Source organism: Amblyomma mixtum, chromosome 7, assembly GCF_055824585.1.
Source record: "Amblyomma mixtum isolate Tamu chromosome 7, ASM5582458v1, whole genome shotgun sequence".
In the NCBI taxonomy this organism is placed as follows: Eukaryota; Metazoa; Arthropoda; class Arachnida; order Ixodida; family Ixodidae; genus Amblyomma; species Amblyomma mixtum.
This window is the reverse complement of record NC_143018.1, coordinates 113,700,837-113,728,113: the sequence shown is the minus strand read 5'-3', so window position 1 is coordinate 113,728,113 and position 27,277 is coordinate 113,700,837. Positions and strand designations below refer to the sequence as shown.

General features: G+C 46.2%; 1 long non-coding RNA gene across 1 annotated transcript; it reads left to right on the top strand.

Moving 5' to 3' along the window:
* The first annotated feature begins 5,540 nt into the window (after window positions 1-5,540).
* On the top strand, window positions 5,541-12,079 carry LOC149337253 (uncharacterized). The gene is made up of 3 exons (XR_016284608.1): window positions 5,541-5,753; window positions 6,584-6,766; window positions 11,086-12,079. It is a non-coding gene; the product is annotated as an uncharacterized LOC149337253 (long non-coding RNA).
* The last annotated feature ends 15,198 nt before the right edge of the window (window positions 12,080-27,277 follow it).

Sequence of the window (27,277 nt, the reverse complement as noted above, 5' to 3'; positions counted from 1 at the left end):
AAAGTAGCGTGATGATACCGGTGGAGCAGCTGTACAGGGCTTGACTGCGGGTGCATTTGTAGAAAGGCTGCATTAGAGCCAGCCTTTCATAAACATCATCACAGAAGCCACATCCCATTACAACCTCTAGCTGTTCAGTCCAATGTGTTCATGAGTGGAGGCTAATGATTAATTACCTATGCCTCCAATAGTTAGCAAAAAAATGGTTTACAAAGCTTGTGATACTTTTCTTAAAGCTATTATTCGCGAAATACGTCATACTTTTATCGCTTCAGACTGAAAATGGGGGAATGACATAAATGTAGTGAACGTAAAAAAATAAAATGACAACAAACCTTCCATTGTGCGATTACCTCAGCTGCACTGTAATGGGATGGTTCTGCTATTTTTAATCGTCGTTTTGTTGACCAGAACTATCAAGAAACACAGCACTTGATGTGACTGCGACGTAGAACGGGCAATCCCTTACAAAAATGGATATCAACTTTCTTTAGAATTTGTATTAACATTCTATTGCCTCAAGTAACCTTGTAGTAACTTTTACATTCCATCAACATTTGTTCATACAACGTTGATAGAAGTTACTTCTTTGTATATACTCCTGTCAATAGAAAGTTACTAGAAAATAATTTTTACATTCTATGTACCTTTGTCAATACAATGTTGGTAGACTGTTACTTCTTTGTATTTACTCCTGTCAATAGAAAGTTACTAGAAAAGCTGGGTGCAGTTTGACACGTTGAGAAAAGTAAATGAACAAACTGCATGGTGTTCGAGGTGATTAACGCTATCTTGTTCGCATAATCGTGACGACATCTTACCTGATTGCATGGTGGAATCTGTTGCAGCTGGTCAACAATTTCACTATATCGAAAAGCGACCAACATTATTCGCAGCAAATGCGTTTGGAATGTAATCAGGATATGGGAAAACGTTTTAAAACAGAAGATATATTCCATTTTAATACTTTATGTTCTTTACGGACTGCTGTGAGCAGAAATACTCTAGAAAGTGACAGAACATTTTTGGTCACGCGAATAGATGCCTCAAATCATGTACTGTAGGCGAACACTTCAAAGCTATGAAAACAACCATGAACACGAAACAAACATTACACTCACATTCCCTTAGCCAAGCATATTCTATTAACATTCGTTGATAGGAAGTTCATACAATTCCCTTACTGCTTTCTATGTACTGCTGTCAGTAGAAACATACTATAGACACCGACAGAACGTTTTATAATGAGAATAAATGCCTAAATTAATTAAGTACTCTAGCCTAACATGTCAATGCAACAAAATCAACCTTGAACACGAAACAAACATTTGCAGTCACATTTTCTTAGGGCATATTTTATCAACATTTGTTGATAGAAAGTTCATACAATTTTCTTACTGCTTATATACTGCTGTCAATAGAAATATACTACGAACCGAGAAAGCATTTTGGTGATGCGAATAAACAAATAAAAGCCAAAAATAATCAAGTACTGTAGCCGGCAACTTCAAACCGGCAACTTAACTAACCTTGAAGACGAAACAAAAATTTGCAATCACATTCCCATAGCCGAGCACGCTGTGGATTTTTAGAAATTTCAGTTCAATTTTCTCAATACTAGATTTACTGCTTTCGCATTTTCGAGTGCGGGGAAAAGGGCAAAGTTCATAACAGAACATTTATCCCGAAATTCAGAAACGTGCCTTGAATTGAAGACATTTAGTGACAATTTTTGATTGTATAAAGTCTACGAAAAAAGTTACCAGCAAACGAAATAATTTTGGTACAAAGTGAATGAATTCATAGAATACTCAAGTATTATTGCCTTGCACTTCAAGGAAATTAAAAGAACTTTAAGAAAAAATAGGAGCTAGTGACATATTGTGTTACATAAGCGCAATGATGACTTCGTTACAGCGAATCAGTTTCGCTGATGGTTCATTCTACACGAAAACAATGCTTTCTGCTGCGTATTCGTCCTTAAATTCTGTACTCAGGCAGTCATTAAACAGATTTAACATTTCAGAACTAACAAAGAATTTCAGCAGAGCTGTACAACAACTCTGCCAATTCGAAACACGTTGGTGTTGATATTGTTGTAATTCTTGATAGGTCATATTTTAACGTGCAGTTGAACAGTGATGTACCGTACGACGGTGCTAAAACACACTAGCATTAAGAGCGTTTCGCTCTGAGGTTTCAGAGGGATTATTGTTGCGAGCTACAAAAAAATTCAAGTTTAGCATTGCACCGATGTGTTTCCACACTCATTGAATGACACGTTCTCGCTAGCCCAAATGGCGCCCAAATTATATCACCAGCTTCCTGAACCTGCACCGCAAGCACACTTTCCCTGCACACTGCCCGCCATGCAAAAGTTCCCGGTACACTATGCCACTCCACGTGGGAGCGCCCAATTTAAACCCTCGCACTACCCTCCTCCTCGAGCGACCAGCAATGGCTGATGGCACGGGACTGAAAAACCCCGCGCGAAAAGGGCCGCACCGCTTCGCGCTCTGAGTAAATTCTGTGTAACGTGTGCAGGCTTACAGCTTCGAGAACTCAAGTTGCTTCGTTCCTCAGCGACTGTACATGCGAAATTTCAGGCAAGGCAATATTAATTTTTATTCATGTTCGGCGGCCGATACTATAAAGAGAAGTATAGAGAAACAAAACAGGTAACAGCGGCCCGCTGTACTCAACTGCGGTAACAAGGGCTTTGCATGAGGAAGGTGCACGGCAATTGGAGCACTATAAGCCCTCATTCTTGACTTGTTACATTTTTCGGTAGTACTGAGCCACAGAGGAGCTTCCAGTATGGAAAAAGCTAGGGTGAGAGCAGCCCCCACTTTGAGCACCGCTAAAACACAGGCGCAGTGCCTCTTCCGCATCTTCACTTGCTTCTCCTTCAACGCAAACACGGTACGAAGCTGTGGCGAGGGAAAACGTGGTGAGAGCTGTATTTTCTATCTTCCCGTAATGCAATGACTAAGGAATCCTGGAATAAAGTGTTGGGTTTTAACGTAGTCATACGGAGTAGACGCGCGAAAGCATGTGTTCAGTCTTCGCCTTTTCTTACTGCCATCAGCGGACGTGAGGCCGAGCCGAGGACCGCATAAGGCAGAGGCAAAAAGCAATCAAGGAAGCACACAAAAAGGCTACGGTAGCGCGACTGTCGGCGGGGCTCGCTCGAGCAAAGAGCGTGCAAGGTGTCCAATGACGTGATATAAACACACACAAAACAGAGGCGATGCTGCAGCGCAGCCTTGAAAGTTTCGCGCGTCACGCTAGAGCAGCGTGCGAACGCTCGTGTTCCCTAGGTACACACACGTACACTAAATCGCATGAGCCAAGCTGTGTAGAGTACGCTAAGCCACACAATATGCGAAAATAAAAACCGAAACCAGTAGCGTTTGGCAACATCATCATCATCATTCCTTATTCTGCGTTACGGGGAGCTGAGTTATAGACCAGATTTTTGAGCTTCTCCTGGGCGCGGCCATTTTGCACCGACTGGCGCGCCGCGGTGCGGGCGTTTCTTTGGGGACTGCGGGGCTGCGGCAGTTCCGCGGCCGCGCCTGCATATAGCCGCGCTTCGGGCGCTAAAAAAACATTGTCGAGCATACTTCCGCTGCGTGGCTGTGTTCCAGGAAGTATTTACGTTATGAAAGCGATAACATTGACGCGTTTTAATGACATTTAGTTTGACATTCAGGTTAATTGTGCCGGCGCTTAGAACGCGCTCGTGCTTAATCGAATTCCGTCTTGGTGCTCCACCGCAAAGAAACTTTTTATTCAATATCAAGAATTAGGTGTGCGGCTAGTATGCAGTTCCAATTCCCATGCACTCTTATTCCTTCCTGCCAACCATAAAGCCCCCCCCCCCCCTTCCACAAACGGCTTTCTTGTCGCCGCGCCAGTTTATCAACAAATTACCGCTGTGAGCTCAACTGAGTCGCAGCGCCAACAGAAAACAAATTTTTTCATGGTTTATGCAACCTTGTGCATAAAAACGTACTTTCGCTTAATTTATAAAAGCTTGAATAGATATGAGCAGCTAATCCAGCTTTCACTAATTCTGAGGTCCGAAGTCGCGTTATTTTATTCAGGAGCTCTCGCCGCGTGTGAGAGCGTTGCGTAGCCGTTTGGCTAAGTGTGGAAAATGTAATGAAATCGCGCATAGTATTTTCCTATGAATAAGGTAGATACCGCACCGCTGCGGTGGCTCAGTGCTGACGGCTCTCGGCTCTGGCCCAAAAGACGCGGGTTCGATCCCGGCCGCGGCGGCCGAATTTCGAAGGAGGCGAAATTCTAGAGGCCCGTGTACTGTGCGATGTCAGTGCACGTTAAAGAACCCCAGGTGGTCGAAATTTCCGGAGCCCTTCACTACGGCGTCCCTCATAGCCTGAGTCGCTTTGGAACGTAAAACCGTAATAAACCAAACCAAGCTAAGGCAGATACCAACAGCAGAAAGATACTATGATAAACCTTTACCCCCCAGATACCTCTGACATGTGTGCGGAAAAAGCAGCTGAAATCGGTAGCGGTCGTGCTTACAATCCTGTGCATGAAATGTTCTGAATGGGAACAAGAGCAAGCTCAGCGCAAGGATGCTGAACACGTACTGGTGATCGAAAACACGCGCTCCGTCGGGACAACCTTCAGTCTGCAGCTCGCCTATCCAGTTACTACTCCACTGAGTCAAGTCAATAGATCTACATTCTAATGCATAATACTATCATAGATGATATCGCACGTAAAAGGCGACAACAAACGACACGACAGCGCAGAAATCTGCTTCGAAGTGCCGGTTTCCAGTCCGTACACTACCTGGTCGACTACCCTCGGATGTCACGTTAACGAGTAACTGCGCACAAGATAACCGCAGCACTGTCTGGAAGAGGGCAAATGTGAGTAGTGACGCACAGCACACACCCTCATACGTTAGCTGATGGAGCACAAAACGGCAGAAGCGAACACGTAAACATGCGTTCTATGCGCGGCGCCGGCGCGACCCGCAGTCCCTCGGGCCGCGCGCGCCGACAGATGGCGACTGGCGTCGAGAGTAGGCGCGCGTCCGCAGCCTGCGTGCGAGGGTAAAAAAATCTGGTCTATAGCCTTAGAACTAGGCAGACAGTGCAGCCGTGCAGCGGCTACGGCTTTCCTGGCCCCAGATGCGTCGCCTGTAGCTGCCCGGCATGCTGCCCGGTTTTCCAAGCTTTCGTTCGCAGCGCCGCCAGAAACAGATGCTTGTGAGTAGTCGCATTTTTTCACCGCAATCATTCCAATTTGCTGACTTTGTAATTGAAACAAAATATTTTGTCGTTTAATGCAACAAGTTTATGGCAAAAAGGGCTTTATCAATTCTTTTTTTAACGCGTGTAAAGTTAGGCGACATTAGCGCCACCTTTCCGTTCGCTGGCGGCGGATTGCGAGTCTCATGTTGGCCGCGCGCTACACTATCTTTTTTAGGACGCTGAAACGACTCTTTGTTGGCGGGGTGCGACGGTTGTGATATAGTTGTGATGTCGGTGCGTTTCTTCAGTTTGTTTGTGTTAAATGTGCGGCCTCGTTAGTGTTGTGGTAGTGTGACTGAACTCGGAAGGTGACAGATGGCTCCAGTGCTGCGGAAGACGTTCTTACGCGCACGCAGTCCTCAAAAACTGCTCTGACGTACTGCACGCAACCCCGCCGAGAGCGGCCGGCGCCCGATGCCCGATAGAAGAAACGGCTTGCCGTGAACGTTGACAAATGTAAGTACAGAACTGGAAAATGACTTCTGCGATGTGTCGGGGGTATGATTGAGGGCTGCGAATGCATTTGGGTTGGTCTTCACGTCTTGTTCGCAGTGAGGTGCAAAATGCGGGCACCACGCGATCGTTTGCAGAGAGAAGGTGTTCTGACACGCTCGCTTGCCAACTATGCAACTTTTAACCCGCCGCCTCACGCAACTCTTAACCCGCCGCCTCACGCTGTTTGCGTCAGCTCCTCGGCGCAGGAGTTATGTGATAGAATTTGGTTGCACGCCGAGAACTATGGGGTGCTGCTTGATTCGTTATTCCGACTGAACAGGAGCAGCGCGTGAAAAGGAGACCAGAAGAACGAAAAGTGCTTGTAGCGGCGTGCGTCTTTTGATTCTGCTGCCTGAGTGTTTACTGGATAAGGAGCATTGCCCGTTCTACGTCGCAGTCACATCAAGTGCTGTGTTTCTTGATAGTTCTGGTCAACGAAACGACGATTAAAAATAGCAGAACCATTCCATTGCAGTGCAGCTGAGGTAATCGCACAATGGAAGGTTTGTTGTCATTTTATTTTTTTACGTTCACTACATTTATGTCATTCCCCCATTTTCAGTCTGAAGCGACAAAAGTATAACGTGATTCGCGAATAATAGCTTTAAGAAAAGTATGACAAGCTTTGTAAACCATTTTTTTGCTAACTATTGGAGGCATAGGTAATTAATAATTAGCCTCCACTCATGAACACATTGGACTGAACAGCTAGAGGTTTTAATGGGATGTGGCTTCTGTGATGTTTATGAAAGCATGGCTCTAATGCAGCCTTTCTTCAAATGCACCCGCAGTCAAGCCCTGTACAGCTGCTCCACCGGTATCATCACGCTACTTTTGCACCAGCTTTCATCTGTCATCGAGCCAATGCTACCTCAACCAGAGGCAAATGACATCAAGACCTGCTGGTTCAGCCTATATCAGCCATTGACACTGGATATCAAGCATGTGCCACTTGTAAAAGGATAGGTAGACAAGTGGGTATATTTTCCTTGTCTTTTTTAGCCTGCCAAAAATCTTCTGGTCCAGGCTCCCTCTCTCTTTCGTTTATTTTTTCTTTTAAGAGAGGACCAAGAGAAAGGGAAAAGATATTGCGGGCGTCATGAAAGCACTTCCCTAGTCAAGTGCATTGTGTTATAGTGTGAAATGCTTTCTATAGTTTTTTGCCTCATGCCTCTCGTGCTTGGAAATCTTGACCACTGTATAGACCAAATTAAAACAATTACCTGCTTCATGACCTTTATACAGCAGTCTAAAAGCAGCAAATAAATTTTATAGGTTTACTTCAGTAGTACCTACCTCTTACAAGGTATGGCATGTTTGAAGTGAACCAGTGATGTGATAGGCATGGCCTAACGGGCAATGCATAATTGAATATTGGCGTTCAAGTGGAGCACTCTGCTTTAGAAGCATATTTGTTGCTATCATCAATAATTGATACCTTACCAGGTTATCCTTCCATTACATGAAACCCTGCAAAGCTTATATTTTAGCTGTACAGAAGAAAGATGCTTATTCGATGTCATGTGCATTGCTGAGGTTTTCTTTCACACTCCGTTTGTCACAACTTACTGCACTGTACAGTTGAAATGCATTTGGAATTGAGTATTGGTGCACTGTTTTTTTTATTCATGCCGACGTTCAGTTACTGATTGCATTACACTAGCTGAGCCTAAGTCAACAAATATTGCTGTGACCTTAACAAGACCCCTGGCTTTACTTGAACCGATGCATTTGATGTTGCCTTTCTCCCGTGCCATCAAGGTTTGTAATAAGCTGTGTAAATAACTTATTTTCTTTCTCGAGGTATTTATTGCTGCAATTAGTGACAGGTAATTTCCTAAAGAACAACCTAAGTGCACATTTTTATCTTCTTTGGAACACTTGTTTGCTTGTTTCCCTTGTATTCTTAACTTAAACAGATATGAGCAGGCCTCAGCACTAGAGGGATGTGCTGCGGGACAAATAAAAAACTACCAGTCCAGCTGCTCCCTTAGGGGCACGTTTCTGAGGCTTTTATCGCTTGTAGTTCTATGCAGCTTTACTTACAAGTATTGTATCTGACGCAGTGTGTGCCTTAATATTTTGATTCATTTGCTTTAGAGTGTGCCACTCTTGCCCTGACGAACTTGCTCACCTTTGTACTCTTTGTTCATACATTTTCCCCTAACACCTGGTATAGCTCCAAATGATACATTATCTACAGCAACATGTGCATTATATTGCAATGTCTTTGTGCCATCACTTTTGAAAACAAAAGCTGCCTGAATTTTTGTGCAGACAAATCAGAAACACAAAATAATTTTTATATTTTATGGCCTGCATGTTATCTTCATATGACTGGAATGGCTAAATATCTCTTCGTGGTAGCCTAATTTGGTCATCATCATCATCAGCCTGACTACACCCACTGCAGGGCAAAGGCCTCTCCCATGTCTCTCCAATTAACCCTGTCAAGCTTTGTCACTTGCCGCCACTGTATCCCCGCAAACTTCTTAATCTCATCCGACCACCTAACTTTCTGCCGTCCCCTGCTGCGTTTGCTTTCTCTTGGAATCCACTCCGTTACCCTTAAGGACCAGCGGTTATCTTGCCTTCGCATTACATGCCCTGCCCAAGCCCATTTCTTCTTCTTGATTTCAACTAAGATTTCATTAACCCGCGTTTGTTCCCTCACCCACTCCACCCTCTTCCGATCTCTTAACGTTACACCTATCATTTTCCTTTCCATAGCTCGCTGCGTTGTTCTTAACTTAAGCTGAACCCTCTTTGTTAGCCTTCACGTTTCTGCCCCATAGGTGAGTACCGGTAGGATACAGCTGTTGTATACTTTTCTCTTCAGGGATATTGGTAAGCTACCAATCATGATCTGAGAGAATCTGCTATATGCGCTCCACCCCATTCTTATTCTTCTAGTTATTTCCCTCTCATGATCCGGATCTGCGGTCACTACCTGCCCTAAGTAGACATATTCTCTTACTACTTCCAGCACCTCGCTACCAATTGCAAACTGCTGTTCCCTTGCTAGGCTGTTGAACATTACTTTGGTTTTCTGCATGTTAATTCTTAGCCCCACCGTTCTGCTCTGCCTGTCTAACTGGTTGATCATGCTTTGCAGTTCTTGTCCTGAGTGGCTTAGCAAGGCAATGTCATCAGCGAATCGCAAGTTACTCAGGTATTCTCCATTAACTCTTATCCCTAACTGTTCCCATTCCAGTCCCCGGAATACCTCCTGTAAGCAGGCATTGAAGAGCATTGGCGAGATCATGTCTCCCTGCCTGACACCTTTCCGTATTGGTTTGGTTTGGTTTGGTTTATGGGGTTTAACGTCCCAAAGCGACTAAGGCTATGAGAGACGCCGTAGTGGAGGGCTCCGGAAATTTCGACCACCTGGGGTTCTTTAACGTGCACTGACATCGCACAGTACACGGGCCTCTAGAATTTCTCCTCCAAAGAAATTCTAGCCGCCGCGGCCGGGATCGAACCCGCATCTTTTGGGTCAGCAGCCGAGCACCATAACCGCTGAGCCACCGCGGCGGCTTTCCGTATTGGAATTTTATTGCTGACTTTATGGAGAACTATAGTAGCTGTGCAATCGTTATAAATATCTTCCAATATTTTCACATAACACTCTTCCACACCCTGATTCCGCAATGCCTGCATGACAGCTGAGGTTTCAACTGAGTCAAATGCTTTCTCGTAATCAATGAAGGCTATATATAGGGGTTGGTTATATTCCGCGCATTTTTCTATCACCTGATTGGTAGTGTGAATGTGGTCTATTGTCGAGTATCCTTTACGAAAGCCTGCCTGATCATTTGGTTGACTAAAGTCCAAGGTTTTCCTGACTCTATTAGCGATTACCTTAGTAAATACCTTGTAGGCAACGGACAATAAGCTGATTGGTCTGTAATTCTTCAAGTCCTTGACGTCTCCTTTCTTATGAATTAAGATAATGTTAGCGTTCTTCCAAGCTTCTGGTACTCTCGAGGTCACAAGGCACTGCGTATACAGGGTGGCTAGTTTTTGTAGCACAATCTCTCCTCCATACTTCAACAAATCTGCTGTTACCTGATCCTCACCAGCTGCTTTCCCTCTTTGCATTGCTCCTAAGGCTTTCTTTACTTCCTCCTTCGATACTGGCAGGATGTCCCATTGCTGTGCTCGACTGCCTCCCTCACTAACTTGATGATTACATTCGCTACTGTATAGATTTGTGTAGAATTCTTCGGCTAATTCAACTATCTTATCCATATTGCTGATGACATTGCCCTGTTTGTCTTTTAGCGCATACATCTGGTTTTTACCTATGCCCAGTTTTCTCCTCACTGATTTTAGGCTACCTCCGTTCCTTAGAGCATGCTCGATTTTCTCCACGTTAAACTTTCTTATGTCGGCTACCTTGCGCTTATTTATTAACTTCGATAGATCTGCTAGTTCTATCCTGTCTGTGGAGTTAGAAGTCCTCATGCTTTGGCGTTTCTTAATCAGATCTTTAGTCTCCTGAGATAGCTTGCTGGTATCCTGTCGAACCATCCTACCACCTACTTCTGCGGCGCACTCTGTAACGATAGCTGTTAGATTATCATTCATTGTTTCAACACTGCGGTCGTCTTCTTCAGTTAAAGCGGAAAATCTGTTTTGCAGCGACAGTCTGAATTCCTCTACCTTCCCTCTTAATGCTAACTCGTTAATAGCCTTTCGCTTCACCAGTTTCCTCCGTTCCCTCTTCAAATCTAAGCTAACACGAGATCTTACCACTCTGTGGTCGCTACAACGGACCTTACCGAGGACCTCCACATCCTCTACGATGCCAGGGTGTGCACACAGTATGAAGTCTATTTCATGTTTAGTCTCACCATTGGGGCTCTTCCACGTCCACTTCCTGTTTGCTCGTTTGCGGAAGAAGGTATTCATAATCCGTAAACTATTTCTATCTGCGAACTCTACTAATAACTCTCCCCTACTGTTCCTAGAACCTATAGTCACCTACCGCCTTGTCTCGAGCCTGCCTAATTAGGTGTAACACGTTAATGTCAGTTCCTGTGAATATCATTCAGTCTTCGAATGTGGGGGCAGAATTGAACACAACAGCATGTTATAGCTTTTTCTTGTTCAAGGACGCATTACATTTAGTTCTAGTCTTGTGATTGCTGCTTATGCTATTACTCAGCAGCCTTATCAAACTCACTCAGAGTGCTGCATTTTAGTGCACATTTAACTGATTGTTGCTTCTCCGTGTTTGATTCTATTAGAAGTTACTATAACTGTATACTTTGAATGTTTTCTTGTGCAGTTCTCTTGCTGCTGCATTCTGCCATGGAGGAGGCTACCTGTTCGTGCACACGTCTCATCACTAGGACGCTACCTCTTCCGCTGGTGATGCAGACAAGTAACGACAGGGTTAATTGGAGAGGCATGGGAGAGGCCTTTGCCCTGCAGTGGGCATAGTCAGGCTGATGATGATGATTAACAACAAGCAGGCTGCCTGATATTGAGGACAAGTGTCAGGATAGTGCACCAACAAAGTCGCTTAAACATTTCTGTGCTGATGCATTTTTATTAAAATCAGCTCATAGCTTAATATCTACATCCATGGGGACATTTAGCATATGTTTGGCATCTGTTTGACTTTTAATTCGCTAGTGTTTGCAGCCTTTAATGTTGGTCTTAAGACAGTGTAAGCATTGTTTCACAGTGTGGGATTTCTTAGCTGTTTTGGAGAGATGTGTGTGTATGCATGCAGTTTTTTTCCACGTTTTGTTATGTGGCTCATGGAACTTTCATGTTACAGAAGAAATTATTTCGTTTCTGTGTTGTACAGGAAAGTGAGCAGTATTTATATGCACCCGGTGTTTCAGGGAAGAATAAGTAGTTTTCAAAAATATGGCTTTTGCTGCATAATATTACCAGTGTTAGCAGACACCAGAAAGCCGGTGAGGTGTATTTAGTAAGCTGGTTACCTAATTTCTGATAATTAACTTTTTAACTAACACAGGTTTGCAACTGGTTGCAGTTAGAGACTTTTAGCCAGTTCTTCGCAGTAGCCATATCAGTTTCTGGAATGTACAAAACATGATTACTTTCGTCGCTGTGGCTCGACAAAATTTGGCTGCATCGTGCGAAAATACATGCGCTTTTGAAAGCACACAGGGAAAGAAACCCCTCCAGTGCATGTAACTGCTACAAATCTCTAATGGCAACTAGACGCCTAACTCTGATAGTGAAGGAATCATATTCTTAGCAGTAAGAAACACACACAACACCAAGACGCACACACACACAGGACACCCGCTAGACTTCAACTATCTTTACTGGACACTTGTACAACATAAATATGTATCACTGAGCACACGCAGGTGCCTCGTCATCCGCAACAGGTCTAACTACGCCCTGCCCTCTCCTGCAAGGCATACGGTTGCGCCGATAAACAATCTCTTTTTCTGCCAACACCAGGGAGGGAGTGCTTACACATGTCACCCGCCTCTTGAATACGAAAGACTTCGATAATTTTTCTTTCTTTTTTCTCGGCTCCCTGGCCTTTCGTATTCAAGAGGCGGGTGACGTGTGTAAGCACTCCCTCCCTGGCATTGGCAGAAAAAGGGATTGTTTATCGGCGCAACCGTATGCCTTGGAGGAGAGGGGAGGGCGTAGTTAGACCTGATGCCGATGACGAGGCACCTGCGTGTGCTCAGTGATACATATTTATGTCGTACAAGTGTCCAGTAAAGATAGTTGAAGTCTAGCGGGTGTCCTGTGTGTGTGTGTCTTGGTGTTGTGTGTGTTCTTACCGCTAAGAGTATGATTCCTTCAAGCCGTTACCAACTAGCCCAACTTAATGTTTTAACAAAGTTTCTGATAGTGAAAAGGTTCATTAATAAAAATTAGCTAACCAGCTTATTACGTAAGACTATTCACAAGTTTTCTGGTGCCTGCCAACACTGGTAATACTATGCTGAAAAAGCCATACATTCATCTCAAAATACCTGTTTTTTGAAAATTACTTAGTCTTCCCTGAAACACCTCGTATATATGTAAGAAAAACCTAACGGGATTTAATTGACGATGTTTTGGTTGGAGGGCCAGTCGTTTTCAAGTGTACTACAGCATTTGAAGCGCACAGCTTTTGTTTCGAATGCTATACTATACTCGAAAAAGGCTGGTCCTCCAGCCGAAACATCGTGAATTAAAACCTGTTATGTTTTTCAATTGCTGTGTGTCAGTCATTGTTACTCAGAGGTAACTGAGGGGAAGCGTGCCGAAGGCAATATTCTGTTCCTCTATTGTTCTCCATAAAATATTTTGATGCATCATGCATGTGTTGTAGCGCGTATGTACACTTGTGCACAATAAATGTAATAATTTGCATTTTGCTTCTATTATTCTTTAAGCACTCCAGGATAGTGTTCACAAAATGATTTTGAAGTGATAAAACTATGTTGGTAAAAGTGTTGTACTGTGTAGTTAACGTACACTTTTCCAAAAGTTGATGTAGGAATTATACTTTCTTCGTACTTGAGTCTTTTGAATAACGGTGGCCAATTGTCGGAAGACCGTTGATAGGGCGTTGGTAGACATTGTCGGTATGTGGTTGATAAGAAGTGTAAAGACTTTCTATGTACTTGAGTCTTTTGGATAACGGTGGCCAATTGTCGGAAGACCGTCAATAGGGTGTTGGTAGACATTGTCGGTAAGGGGTCAGTAGGAAGTGTATACAAACTCGATAAGGGGATGATAGGAAGTATAAAGACTTTCTATGTACTTGAGTCTTTTGGATAACGGTGGCCAATTGTCGGAAGACCGTTAATAGGGTGTTGGTAGACATTGTCGGTAAGGGGTCAGTAGGAAGTGTATACAAACTCGATAAGGGGATGATAGGAAGTATAAAGACTTTCTATGTACTTGAGTCTTTTGGATATCGGTGGCCAATTGTCGGAAGACGGTTGATAGGTCGTTACTACAATGTACAAAGGCGTTTAAAAGACTTTCTATTCAATGTTGATAGGTTCTATTAACAATTGTAGAAAGACTTTCTAAAGAATGTTACTAAAAATTTTTGTAAGGGATGCTCCTTATCCAGTAAACACTCAGGCAGCAGAATCAAAAGACGCACGCCGCTACAAGCACTTTTCGTTCTTATGGTCTCCTTTTCACACGCTGCTCCTGTTCAGTCGGAATAACGAATCAAGCAGCACCCCATAGTTCTCGGCGTGCAACCAAATTCTATCACATAACTCCTGCGCCGAGGAGCTGACGCAAAGAGCGTGAGGCGGCGGGTTAAAAGTTGCATAGTTGGCAAGCGAGCGTGTCAGAACACCTTCTCTCTGCAAAGGATCGCGGGGTGCCCGCATTTTGCACCTCACTGCGAACGAGACGTGAAGACCAACCCAAATGCATTCGCAGCCCTCAATCATACCCCCGACACATCGCAGAAGTCACTTTCCAGTTCTGTACTTACATTTGTCAACGTTCACGGCAAGCCGTTTCTTCTATCGGGCAACCAGCGCCGGCCGCTCTCGGCGTGGTTGCGTGCAGTACGTCAGAGCAGTTTTTGAGCACTGCGTGCGCGTAAGAACGTCTTCCGCAGCACTGGAGCCATCTGTCACCTTCCGAGTTCAGTCACACTACCACAACACTAACGAGGCCGCACATTTAACACAAACAAATTGAAGAAACGCATCCACAACTTCACAACCGTCGCACCCCGTCAACAAAGAGTCGTTTCAGCGTCCTAAAAAAGGTAGTGTAGCGCGCGGACAACATGAGACTCGCCATCCGCCGCCAGCGAACGGAAAGATGGCGCTAATGTCGCCTAATTTTACACGCGTTAAAAAAAAGAATTGATAAAGCCTTTTTTGCCACAAACTTGTTGCATTAAACGACAAAATATTTTGTTTCAATTACAAAGTCAGCAAATTGGAATGATTGAGGTGAAAAAATGCGACTACTCACAACCATCTGTTTCTGGCGGCGCTGCGAACGAAAGCTTGGAAAACCGGACAGCATGCCGGGAAGCTACAGGCGACGCATCTGGGGCCAGGAAAGCCGCAGCCGCTGCACGGCTGCACTGTGTGCCTAGTTCTAAGGCTATAACTCAGCTCCCCGTAACGCAGAATAAGGAATGACGATGATGTTGCCAAACGCTACTGGTTTCGGTTTTTATTTTCGCATATTGTGTGGCTTAGCGTACTCTACACAGCTTGGCTCATGCGATTTAGTGTACGTGTGTGTACCTAGGGACCACGAGCGTTCGCACGCCGCTCTAGCGTGACGCGCGAAACTTTCAAGGCCGCGCTGCAGCATCGCCTCTGTTTTGTGTGTGTTTATATCACATCATTGGACACCTTGCAGGCTCTTTGCTCGAGCGAGCCCCGCCGAAAGTCGCGCTACCGTAGCCTTTTTGTGTGCTTCCTTGATTGATTTTTGCCTCTGCCTGATGCGGTCCTCGGCTCGGCCTCACGTCCGCTGAAGGCAGTAAGAAAAGGCGAAGAATGAACACATGCTTTCGTGCGTCTACTCCGTATGACTACGTTAAAACCCAACACTTTATTCCAGGATTCCTTAGTCATTGCATTACGGGAAGATAGAAAATACAGCTATCACCACGTTTTCCCTCGCCACAGATTCGTACCGTGTTTGCGTTGAAGGAGATGCAAGTGAAGATGCGGAAGAGGCACTGCGCCTGTGCTTTAGCGGTGCTCAAATTGGGGGCTGCTCGCACCCTAGCTTTTTCCATACTGGAAGCTCCTCTGTGGCTCAGTACTAGTGAAAAATGTAACAAGTCAAGAATGAGGGCTTATAGTGCTCCAATTGCTGTGCACCTTCCTCATGCAAAGCCCTTGTTACCGCAGTTGAGTACAGCGGGCTGCTGTTACCTGTTTTGTTTCTCTATACTTCTCTTTATTATCGGCCGCCGAACATGAATAAAAATTAATATTGCCTTGCCTGAAATTTCGCATGTACAGTCGCTGAGGAACGAAGCAACTTGAGTTCTCGAAGCTGTAAGCCTGCACACGTTACACAGAATTTACTCAGAGCGCGAAGCGGTGCGGCCCTTTTCGCGCGGGGTTTTCAGTCCCGTGCGATCAGCCATTGCTGGTCGCTCGAGTAGGAGGGTAGTGCGAGGGTTTAAATTGGGCGCTCCCACGTGGAGTGGCATAAAGTGTACCGGGCACTTTTCCATGGCGGGCAGCGTGCAGGGAAAGTGTGCTTGCGGTGGAGGTTCAGGAAGCTGGTGCTATAATTTGGGCGCCTTTTGAGCTAGCGAGAACGTGTCATTCAATGAGTGTGGAAACACATCGGTGCAATGCTAAACTTGAATTTTTTTGTAGCTCGCAACAATAATCCCTCTGAAACCTCAGAGCGAAACGCTCTTAATGCTAGTGCGTTTTAGCACCGTCGTACGGTACATCACTGTTCAACTGCACGTTAAAATATGACCTATCAAGAATTACAACAATAGCAACACCAACGTGTTTCGAATTGGTAGAGTTGTTGTACAGCTCTGCTGAAATTCTTTGTTAGTTCTGAAATGTTAAATCTGTTTAATGACTGCCTGAGTACAGAATTTAAGGCCAAATACGCAGCAGAAAGCATTGTTTTCGTGTAGAATGAGCCATCAGCGAAACTGATTCGCTGTAACGAAGTCATCATTGCGCTTATGTAACCTTACCTTTATGTAATCTTACCTTTCATTTTAACGTTTGGTGGTCTTTTCTGGTAGGCTTTTTCAACAAGCATGAACTGACACTTCTCAGAGTTAAAAGTCAAACCCTGGTCGTCAGCCCACTGTGAGACTTGGTTAAGTGCCTGTTCGCAATGTTGTTCCAGATCAAGCCTAGATTTACCATTTACTAGAATAGTAATGTCATCAGCAAAAGCCTGAATTTCAAAGTGAGCAGGTGTATCTAATTTCAGGAGTCACTAAGTCCTATTTTTTCTTAAAGTTCTTTTAATTTCCTTGAAGTGCGAGGCAATAATACTTGAGTATTCTGTGAATTCATTCACTTTGTACCAAAATTATTTCGTTTGCTGGTAACTTTTTTCGTACACTTCATACAATCAAAAATTGTCACGAAATGTCTTCAATTCAAGGCACGTTTCTGAATGTCGGGATAAATATTTTGTTATGAACTTTGCCCTTTTCCCCGCACTCGAAAATGCGAAAGCAGTAAAGCTAGTATTGAGAAAATTGAACTGAAATTTCTAAAAAACCACAGCGTGCTCGGCTATGGGAATGTGATTGCAAATTTTTGTTTCGTCTTCAAGGTTAGTTAAGTTGCCGCTTTGAAGTTGTCGGCTACAGTACTTGATTATTTTAGGCTTTTATCTGTTCATTCGCATCGGCAAAATGCTTTCTCGGTTCGTAGTATATTTCTATTGACAGCAGTATATAAGCAGTAAGAAAATTGTATGAACTTTCTATCAACAAATGTTGATAAAATATGCCCTAAGAAAATGTGACTGCAAATGTTTGTTTCGTGTTCAAGGCTGCTTTAGTTGCATTGACATGTTAGGCTAGAGTACTTAATTAATTTAGGCATTTATTGTCATTATAAAACGTTCTGTCGGTGTCTAGTATGTTTCTACTGACAGCAGTACATAGAAAGCAGTAAGGAAATTGTATGAACTTCCTATCAACGAATGTTAATACAATATGCTCGGCTAAGGGAATGTGAGTGTAATGTTTGTTTCGTGTTCAAGGTTGTTTTAATAGCTTTGAAGTGTTCGCCTACATGATTTCAGGCATCTATTCGCATGACCAAAAATGTTTTGTCACTTTCTAGAGTATTTCTGCTCACAGCAGTCCCTAAAGTACATAAAGTATTAAAATGGAATATATCTTCTGTTTTAAAACGTTTTCCCATATCCTGATTACATTCTAAACGCATTTGCTGCGAATTATGTTGGTCGCTTTTCGATCTAGTGAAATTGTTGACTAGCTGCAACAGATTCCACCATGCAATCAGGTAAGATGTCGTCACGATTATGCGAACAAGATAGTGCTAATCACCTCGAACACCATGCAGTTTGTTCATTTACTTCTCTCAACGTGTGAAACTGCGCCCAGATTTTCTAGTAACTTTCTATTGACAGGAGTAAATACAAAGAAGTAACAGTCTACCAACTTTGTATTGACAAAGGTGCATAGAATGTAAAAATTATTTTCTAGTAACTTTCTATTGACAGGAGTAGATACAAAGAAGTAACTTCTACCAACGTTGTATGAACAATTGTTGATAGAATGTAAAAGTTACTACAAGGTTACTAGAGTCAATAGAATGTTAATACAAATTCTAAAGAAAGTTGATATCCATTTTTGTAAGGGCATCAGGAGTGAGAGTTGGCGCTTTGTAGCAAAATATGCATTCGCCACGAACTTGCGCTTTTGCTGAGGCAGTGCTCCGAAGATGCACACAGACCGACATTTGCCCGTTGCCTAGCAACTGCCACAGTTGACAGACGCCGCGCGCTCACCGCACCATCTGGCATGACGTCACACCACGCGCCTCGCTGCGCCATGGGCAGGCACCCCGGAAAGCACCATCGTCGGGGCAGCTCGCGCTCCAACAGCAGAGGGCGCTCCGGATCCAGAGGGCCTACGCCACCTCCTAGAGGCCGTTCGAGCTCCCGTGGCAGAAGGCGATCCGCATCCAGGTCCGGAGCCAGGGCCAGTTCCAGTTCGAGCTCCCGTGGCAGAGAACGATCCGGATCCAGGTCCGGAGCCAGGGCCAGTTCCAGCTCCAGGGACGCGAGGAACACGTGGGCCTCCCGGAAGAGAAGCCCGAGGGGGGACCGTAAAATCGGAAGTTTCAGCAGCGCGGCCTCCCAGGCGAAAGATGAGAAAGATAGAGAAATAGAAAATTTGAAAAAGGAAGTCGGTAAACTTAAGAAGATCATTAAAAAACTCACTCAGGACCTTCACCGACCTCAACCACAAACATGCGCGGGGTCCCTCCCGTCTCAGCAAGCGTTTCCTTCAGGACAAGTCGCTAAATCCGCTCCCCCACCTCCGGCGTCAAACGTACTCACACCAAACGCGCCGCCGGCGACGGAGGAGGAAAAGATGGTCACTGAGCCGATTAGACCTACCCCGCAGAAACGGAGGGGTGGGGAGACAGATCCGATTGTCGCATTAGAACAAAGGTTAGACGCGAAGTACCAGGCGAGATTCGAGAGGATCGAGACTGGCATGATCGAAATTATGGGTCTCCTAAATAAGATTCAGGAACAACTTACAGTTGCTGCCGGGAACGCAGCCTCTGGCGCTCTCACGGGGACGCAGCCAGTACTTCACCAATCCGAATATGGCCAGAACTCTATCAAAGAATGATTCGACTGTGTGGCAGTGGAACTGCCGAGGGTTCCCGCGTAAGCGAGCGCTCGTGCAACAGTACCTCGAGCAGGAAAATGAGAAACCTTTAGCCATAGCGCTGCGAGAAACGGGCAAGGGCGCGGTTAAACTTACCGGATATCAAGCGTTTGCTAGCGACCGCGGGGAAAAATCTCGAGTTACTACATTCGTCAAAAGGAACGTAGCGGCAATCGCACACGAAATCAGTTCTCGTGACATTGAGGCGGTTCTCGTTGAAATTCTCACGGGTAGGAAGGTGGAGCCCAGTATTTTCCTCTTAAACATTTACAGCACCCCCAAGCAGCGTAAAGTTAGGTTCAGGGCCCTCTTTCGCAAAGCCATCAAGGCGGCAGGAACAAACCCGCTGATAATTGCAGGCGACTTTAACGCGGCCCATCAAGAGTGGGGATACAATAGGCACGACCCGAAGGGAAGGCAGCTGTGGGAAGACTTTCACGAATTGGGCCTCACACTGCAGACGGACCCGGGCTGTCCGACCAGGGTGGGAAACAGCGTGACCGTCGACACTACCCCAGATCTAACCTTCACCAGAAACGTTGCAGAGATTACCTGGAGAAACACCGACATCAACTTTGGGAGCGATCACTACATTCTCGCAGTAACCCTTAAACGGGGAGCCAAAGTAAGAAGCAGCAGAAACCCCAGTGTAACTCAATGGGATAAATTCAGACAGCTCAGAGAAAGCTCCGACGTAGAGCAGAACATCCAGGATATCGACGAATGGGTGGAAGCCCTCATGCGCCAAGTTAAGGCCGCTACCACGACCCTACAGGAGGAAGACGCACCGACAACCGCCGACAGCAAACTCTTCCACATGTGGGAAGCTAAACGAGGCATGGAAAAGCGTCTCCGCACACAGAGATGGAACAGAAATTTGAGGCGAAGAATAGCCAGGCATAAAAGGAAATTGAGGAATACGCAATTAAACTTTCTGAGGAAAACTGGTGTAGTAAATGTGATGAAATGGAAGGCAATATGAGCCTTTCCAATACGTGGGGTCTGCTGCGACATCTCCTTGACCCTGATAGCTCAAAAACACAATCGGGCACTAGATTGGCGAAGGCCAGGCACGCGTTCGAGGGGACGGACGCGGAGCTCGTGGCAAAATTAGTAAACACCTACATCGGCGACACAGAATCCCTCCCCCTCCCGCAGTACAAGGGCCCTCCTAACGAGACTCTCGATGCGCCCATAACAGAGGCGGAGGTTAGGGCCGAAATTTTGACTTTAAAGACGCGATCGGCCCCCGGCCCAGACGGTGTTACGAACAAATTATTAAGGAATCTGGACGACAGGTCCATAACGGCGCTCACGAAATATATGCAGGAGGTATGGAGTAGCGGCCGTCTCCCTCAGCAATGGAAAACTGCAAACGTGGTGCTAATCCCTAAGCCGGGTAAACCGCCCGGATTAGAAAATCTCAGACCAATTTCCCTAACCTCGTGCATAGGAAAGCTTATGGAACGCGTCATCCAGGCTAGACTGACACGCTTCATGGAGCAGAACGACCTGTGGCCGCACGAGATGGTCGGGTTCCGGCCGGGCTTGTGTACGCAGGACGTGATGCTTCGCTTGCAACATGACATTATAAATTCGAGATCCAAAGACGCGAAGGTGATTTTAGGTTTAGATCTAACCAAAGCCTTCGACAATGTTAAGCATGCGGCCGTCCTTGCGGGGCTTCAGGACATAGGTTTCGGCGAAAGGACGTATAATTACATCAAGGATTTCCTGTCGCACAGGACGATAAAACTAAAATTTCAGGACTTAGAATTCCCCAAGGTTTACCTGGGAAGTAAGGGAACGCCACAGGGATCGGTGCTCTCCCCTTTCCTTTTTAACGTGGCAATGAGAGGCCTTCCCGCCGCACTCAGGAACATAGACGGCATAAAATTTAGCTTCTACGCAGATGACATCAACATATGGTTGAACAGTGGTAGTGACGGTAGCATAGAAGAGCGGCTGCAGGCAGCGGCAGACACTGTAGTGTCCTACGCGGCCGAAAGGGGCCTTGTGTGTTCGCCGCAGAAATCAGAACTTTTTGTTTACAATCCGAAAGCGCTCCGGTGCAAGCGCGACTGGAATTTTGAAATTAAGGTAGAGGGCAAAGCTGTACCGAAAGTTAATCACATCAGGATCCTCGGACTTTTTATCCAAGAGGACGGTTACAATGAAGGAACTATCAAGAAGCTCAGCAACTACGCTGCGCAAGTAACAGGGATCTTCAGGAGGGTCGCGCTGAAGGGCAGGGGCCTCAAAGAAAGCAGCCTCTTGAAACTGACGCAGGCCTATATTATTAGCCGAATATGCTATGCCACGCCATTCCTCGATATTAGGGTAAACGAGAGAGAGAAGATCGACGCAATTATTCGGCGTTGCGTCAAGAGGGCGCTGGGCGTACCTATCTCCACCTCTACAGACCGCCTGTTGGAAATGGGGGTGCATAATACTTGGATTGAACTCGCCGAGGCGGTGCGAATCGCCCAGCTCGAAAGACTGAGTACAACAAATACGGGCCGGACCATCTTAGAGTGGGTCGGCCGAAAAGTAGATAGGGGCATATGCGACAAGGTCGCCCTACCGCCACAATGTCGCGACAATATCATCGTTCCCCCCCTCCCCCGCAACATGCACCCAGAACATCACCGGGAAAGACGGGAGAAGAGGGCGGAGGCGCTGGTTAAAAGGGCCGGAAATTTCAGGGCAAATGAGGTTGCCTACGTGGACGCAGCGAGTGGCAGGTCGGGGGCGGCGGTCGCCTCAGTAGTCGACGGCCGAGGTGCACCAGTCGCTGCCGCCTCCATTAGGAGTAGAAACATAGATACGGCCGAGGAGGTCGCAATAGCGCTTGCTTCCGCCGGAACCAAGGCTAGTTTGATTCTTAGTGACAGCAAAACAGCAATCTGCAACATCGGAAAGGGCAGGGTCTCGCCAGAAACGGCTCGAATTCTGTCCGCAGCCAAAATTGATCGCAAGATCACCTTAATTTGGGTCCCAGCACACACATCCGTCCCCGGTAACGAGGCGGCCCACATGTTAGCCCGAGATCTCTACTTCCGGGTAACTTTAGAGCCGCCCGACCCCCACGGGATGGACGAACGTTTGCAAACGTACGCGGAAATCTCCGTGCACTACAGGTTAGGCAGGCGTCTAATGCCACCACCAGATCAAAACTTAACCAATACAGAGGCCATCGCCTGGCGACGATTACAGGCCGGAAATTTCGTTAACCCTGTCTGGTTATTTCAAACCACGTTAGACGATAAAAAAGGTGACAAATGTAAAACCTGCGGAGCGAGAGGGACCCTCGATCATATAATTTGGCAATGCCCTGGATCCCCGGGTGCTGAGGACAATATTAAGAGCAGAGAAGCCTGGGAGGCCCTTCTGCGAAGCGAGGTCCCCGCCGACCAGAAACGACCTGTCCGCCTGGCGGCTGAAGCCGCGAAGAGACAATGTATCTTCGCCAGTCTTTAGTCGCGGAGGTCCCGTCCCCCGTCCCCTAGGCCTGCGTGCCAGGGACGGGGAGTAGGGGGCCTCCTACATCGGTGGAAATAAAAGTTGTTATCAATCAATCGCTGCGGGAATTATTCGTCTCTAAGCCGAAGTCACTCCGATGCAAGCACAACTGGGAATTTGACATTAAAGTAGAGGGGAAACCAGTTACAAAGGTAGATAATATCAGAATCTTAGGCCTATTCATTCAGGACAATGCATATGATGGGGCAATCAAAAGGCTAGAGGGGTGTGCCACGCAAGCCCTTGGCATATTAAGAAGGATCGCGCTGAAAGGACGAGGCCTGAAGAAAAGAAGCTGGCTTAAACTAACCCAAGCATACGTAATAAGCCGCGTGAGCTATTCCACGCCTTTTTTAAACATTACGGCTGAGGAGAGGAAGAAACTAAACTCGCTCATTCGACGGTACATAAAGAGGGCCCTGGGCTTACCAATAATTAGCACCTCCACAGAGAAGCTCTTCTCTATGGAATGCACAATACCTGAGACGAAATAGTGGAGGCTGATAGAATTTCACAGCTCGAAAGATTAAGCCGAACAACCACGGGCAGAGTCATCCTTGAAATGGTAGCCCTGCAAGCAGATAGTGGACTACGAGTCAAATCGAGCATTCTGCAAGAATGACGAGAAAAAACTAACCGTTCCCCCACTCCCTCGTAAAATGCAGCCCATATTCAACACTGAGAGGAGGGAGAAGAGAGCAGAAGCACTAATCGGACGCTTCGACCCGATGAACAGCCAGTCGTGTACGGCGGTCGCCGCAGTGGTCGACGGCCGCGGTGCCTCCGCATCGGCAGCCACCATTAGATGCCGCAACACGGAAACAGCTGAAGTTGCGATAGCACTCGCTTGCGTTGAAACGGAAGCAAAATTCATAATTAGCGATAGCAAAACGGCCATCTGTAATTTTTAAAACGGCAGGATCTCGCCGGAAGCGGCAAGGATTCTGGCCAGTAGACGGCTAAACAGAAAAATTTGCCTAATTTGAACCCCCGCACACGCGTCCGTTCCTGGCAACGACGCGACCCACGAGTTTGCCCGAGCTCTCTAATTGCGAGTAGCTGTGGAGCCCCCCAACTTCCGGAACATGGACGAGCGTCTGCAAAATTATACCGAGATTGTCGAAAACTATAGGATACAGAGGAGACTAGTGCCACCACCGATTAATAGTCTAAACAAAGGGAGACAATCGCATGGCGGCGCCTCTAAGCTGGAAATTGCGTAAACCCGGCCTGGGCATATCATGTTCACAGAGATGATAAAAAACACGATGAGTGCAAGTACTGTGGGACGAGAGGGACCGTCGACCACATAGTCTGGGAATGTGCCAGCACCCCAGGGTCTAAATCCAATATAAATTGTAGAGAAACCTGGAAAGCCCTGCTGTGGAGCGAGGCCCTTGCTTCACAGCAACAAGCCAGCCGCCTGGCGGAAGAAGCCGTGAGGGATCAAGACCTCTTTGCCTGCTTCTAATAGCGAAGGACTCGGCCCCCATCACCCAGGTCTGCGTTCCGGGGACGGGGAGTATGGGGACTCCTTATGTGCTGGAAAATAAAGTTGGTATCATCATCATCCTCTCGCCGCGGAGCCGCCACCGCCGTTTGGTTGACGTCACACTCCTTGCCTCGTCATGGCGCTCGCCTCCGCTTTTGTTACGCTTATTCTGGCATAGCCGAGCTAAGCCACTGCCAATTTTTTAGAGCGCATCTCTTGGGCGCCCGTTCTGTATTAGCCCCAGACAGGCTGATAAGAAACAGACAGTCGGTGATGAATCCGGGAGTGGCAATGCTGCGGCTGGATTTATTAGCAGCGCTTATATAGACCGTTTAAAGCGCGCAGTTCTTCCGTTTCAGACCAGATGGCGCCACAGGTGCGCTCGGAACACGGCCCCTGGTAAGTCGGCGGCGTGTTTGCTTCGACGCAGCAGTGGAAATGTCGCGGGTGGCTGCCGAATGTCTTCTTCCTACAAAGATGTGAAAAGGCAGAGAAATACATGGTTGAAAAACAGCGCACAAACGACTAGAGACAAGAGTAAAGGCAACGACAGGACAAGCGCTGAACTCACAACTAAGGCTTTATTGCGAAAACTTGGGTACATAAGAAACGCATAATACATGAAAACAAAATTAAACAAACAAAACTAGGGCAATGATAAAACTAGCGCGCGCCCGAAGCCCAAAATCTGCCAAGAAACGTGATCTCGTTATCACTTAAAGCAACCGAAGGTTCGCTAACGCAGCCCCGTTGCTCCGTTGCGATGAAGTATGCTTCTGCTACTTCCGCGTGGTTTGGTCTCTGTGGGTATACAACACCTTTGTTTGACTTAACAAAGCAGTGCACTTTTTCTTCTTGTTTTTCATCCCTGCGCACCCCTTACAATGGGTAAGAAGATAAGATTGGTAATTTCCTTTATCTAAATTGTTATTGTGTTCTTGCAAACGCTTGTTCAAGCAACGGCCGGTATGTCCGATGTAGCGGGCTCCGCAGGAAAGGGGAAAGCTGTAGACGACATACGTGCGGCAGTTGACGAACGGATCCGTGTGCGCGACACCGCAACCTTTTTTGTTTTTCCACACTTTCTTCCTTTCTATCGCAGCACACACTTGTTTAAGCTTGACAGGAGCAGACAGCAATACATCAACGTTGAACCTTTTTCCTACATTTTTCAGTCCGTAGGCGACCTGGTGCAAATATGGCACAACTGAGGGGCGTTTCTTTTCTATTTCCGGACTCTTGAGCGGTGCGTTCAGGGCCATTTGTCGCTTGAAGCACTTAAGTAATCTTGAGCAATCCTCGTTCACCATTGCATCTTGGTCGCCGGTATTCTTTATCCTCATGAGTTGTGATCGGAAACTGTCAGCAACATCGTGGTGGCAGGATTTTATCAATGTATACCTCAGGCAAGAACTTACGATGCAATTCTTCACCAATTTTGAGTGCCCCGATTGAGAACTCAGCAACGGTTCAGCAACGGCAAAGCTGGAGCATGCATTGGGTCCAGCGTTGCTTCCGTGTTGAGTGAAATTTTCCTGATGTATGTGGACAGGGACCTTGAAAAAAACTTGACAGGACTGCTTCACACCACCGTTAGGTATGTGGACGATTATCTGGTTTTCACTGAACGCGGTCGGTTCGATGCGAGTGTGGTTGACATCGTCAAAGTGTTTCAAGAGTGCGGGTCTGGATTGCTGTTCACTTTCGAGTTGCCCGTAAGCGATGAACTACAGTATTTAGATTTGCAACTGCGGTTCGCCCGTGAGCATGTCTGCTGGAAATACAACCGAAGGTCTGTAAAGCCCTTGCTGAGTTCTCAATCGGGGCACTCAAAATTGGTGAAGAATTGCATTGTAAGTTCTTGCCTGAGGTATGCATTGATAAAATCCTGCCAGCACGATGTTGCTGACAGTTTCCGATCACAACTCATGAGGATAAAGAATGCCGGCTACCAAGATGCAATGGTGAACGAGGCTTGCTCAAGATTACTTAAGTGCTTCAAGCGGCAGATGGCCCTGAACGCACCACTCAACAGTCCGGAAAAAGAAACGAAACGCACCTCAGTTTAGCCATATTTGCACCAGGTCTCCCACGGACTGAAAAATGTAGGGAAAAGTTCAACTTTGATGTACTGCTGTCTGCTCCTGTCAAGCTTAAACAAGTGTGTGCTGCGATAGAAAGGAAGAAAGTGTAGAAAAAGAAAAAAGGTTGCGGTGTCACGCACACGGATCCGTTCGTCAACTGCCGCACGTGTGTCGTCTACAGCTTTCCCCTTTCCTGCGGAGCGCGCTACATCGGACATACCGGCTGTTGCTTGAAGAAGCGTTTGCAAGAACACAATAACAATTTAGATAAAGGCAATGACCAATCTTATCTTGTTACCCATTGTAAGGGGTGCGCAGTGATGTAAAACAAGAAGAAAAAGTGCACTGCTTTATTAAGTCAAACAAAGGTGTTGTATACTCACAGTGACCAAACCACGAGGGAAGTAGCAGAAGCATACTTCATCGCAACGGAGCAACGGGGCTGCGTTAGCAAACCTTCGGTTGCTTTAAGTGATAACGAGAGCACGTTTCTTGGCAGATTTTGGGCTTCGGGCGCACGCTAGTTTTATCATTGCCCTAGTTTTGTTTGTTTATTTTTTTTTCATGTATTATGCCTTTCTTATGTACCCAGGTTTTCGCAATAAAGCCTTAGTTGTGACTTCAGCGCTTGTCCTGTCGTTGCCTTTACTCTTGTGTCTAGTCGTTTGTGCGCTGTTTTTCAATCATGAACCCATACCAACTCGCCCGACTTAAAGTTCTACTAAGAGAAAATACGTGCTTTGCTGTGGATTGCAAGAATTGCGACGGAGTTAAAGATGCGGAATGCGATCACTAGCGAGCTTCACGGAACCGCTCTGCACAAGGAAGTACTGCCCCTGTTGACGCCCGTTCGCCACCCACCCTTTCCGAACGGGCGAACGCAACAAACATGTTCACCAGCGCTAGATAGCCTATATAGAGAGAAAGACTTCCATCTTAAAAAATCTGCGAGGGTAAGTGCACAACATAGCAGCATGAACAAGCTGTTCCGCCACTGAAACCGTCACTTTCTGTTTTC